This window comes from Pteropus vampyrus, unplaced genomic scaffold (genome assembly GCF_000151845.1).
Source record: "Pteropus vampyrus isolate Shadow unplaced genomic scaffold, Pvam_2.0 Scaffold427, whole genome shotgun sequence".
NCBI lineage: Eukaryota > Metazoa > Chordata > Mammalia > Chiroptera > Pteropodidae > Pteropus > Pteropus vampyrus.
This window is the reverse complement of record NW_011889208.1, coordinates 378354-380261: the sequence shown is the minus strand read 5'-3', so window position 1 is coordinate 380261 and position 1908 is coordinate 378354.

Below are 1908 nucleotides of genomic sequence, written 5' to 3'. Positions count from 1 at the left end.
GCTCCCTGGTGGGTCTCGGTGGCTTCTGTCCACTGAGCTGTCGAGACTGAGGCACTTCGAATTTTGTGCACCATCTCAGGGAGTTCCCAGTCACAGGGCTTAGAATCAAACAGTAATAACTGTCAGCTAAAGCTCATGAGCAAACAGCAGTATTCTAGAAAAAGGCCCCGCTTTACTTCATGCTCAGATAGGCCTCATCCTCAGAAGCGTCTCGTCTCGACCTATCTGTAACGGTTCCTACACGTTAAAGACAACTTAGGGCAAAGCACCATAGGTGAAATTTCTGAGATTAAATGAAAACGAAAGCTGGCAAAAAAAAAAACTTATTATGTGTTTATTAGCGGGTCACTTCATTTAAAAATTGTATTGCGAACAGCTCCGGTTTTGGACGCAGGCTGTAAGTGAGGGAGATGACAGTTTCTACTTACTGTCGTTCTACTTTATTTGTTAGAAGAGGCCTATGTCCCGCACTAACTGTCACGGTCGGAAAAGGCCCACCGAGGACCCCTGTGAGGGTGCCTGCCAGCAACGGTACACGGAGCAGTCTCCACCTGCAGACACAAAGTGACACCCACGCCCCTGCTGCCGCGGTCTGCGGGGTCCTAACTGGAGCCCAGAGACGCAGACTGGCTCTGCCCCCCGATTCACGAAGAAAGACACCCCAGAGCTTTGCACTTCAACTCCCACGCGTGTGCAAGGGATGGGGTCACCGACCTCCAGGGCAGGCCCGCTCGGGTTTAAAACGTCCGTGAGTCCACAGCCAGAAGACGGAGGGGGAATCGCGTTGGAATAATATCGGGGTACTTGCAGGCGACTATCCCATTTATTTTTAACTTCACACACATGCAAACACGCACACGCACACGCACCATGTGCCACACGCTGGGTGATATGAAGTGTCTGGCACGTGCCAGACGGGTGTATAAGGAAGGGTTACGACAACACTTCATGGGGCAGGGGTAGTGGGCGGGGCTGTGTCCTCGGAGCTGCCCTAGGCCTGGAAGGGCACAGGGCAGTGAGGCTCCCCTAGGTGACAAAGCTTCCCAGAAAACGGAGTTATGCGGGGAAAGCCCCTAGGCTCTGACAGTCCAAAGGGCAGAGGCAGGATTCTCCCCTCTGCGGCCCCACGCCTAGCTCGGCTCACCGTGGTGACCACAGCAGGCACCCAGCACGTGCTGTCTGACCACTTCCTGATGTGCTGGTCACCAGTTCGGCCACACTCCAGTAACACTCTCTCGGCAACGCTCGCCCTTAGAGAATAGGCGTTCCCAGCTGGGGAGAAAAAAATAACCTAAGGACAACGTGCCAGCAGCCGCTGTGTGTGAGGTTCCTCGCGCTCCCAGAAAGCTGGGTAGGACGACTTAGTGTCAACGGCGACACTGACTAAGTGCCCGCATGGACTCTGAGCCTCGCGACTCTGAACTGGTTTCACTGTCCCATTTTGCAGATGACACAACCGCAGGTCACCAACATTAAATAACTCGTCAAGGGTCAGACAACTCGAGGGAGGCCAGAATTAAAAGCAGGATCTGTCCCGAAGCTGTTTCTGCCACGCACGACAACACGTCTCTCGTTTGTATGTCTTCTTGACATCTGCAGCGAGCACTATCAGAATCGGCCAAAAACTGTCCTGAATCGTGACATGAGCGGCTAAGGCTTTATCCAAGTATTTTACTTGAAAAATCACTTGTGAGAATTTGCCTTCACTCTTAAAAACCAGAAAACTAATTTTAATGGCTGCACGTATACCTGACGTTCCTACATTTCAACCTACACGAGGACAGGTCTAAACAAAAGTGCCACGTGACTGACGAACATAACCGGTGATCGTTTTAAAAACAGACACTTGTAAATATCATTTCAAGTGCATGGACTGAGAAACTTAAGTATGAGTATGAGCCAGTTACG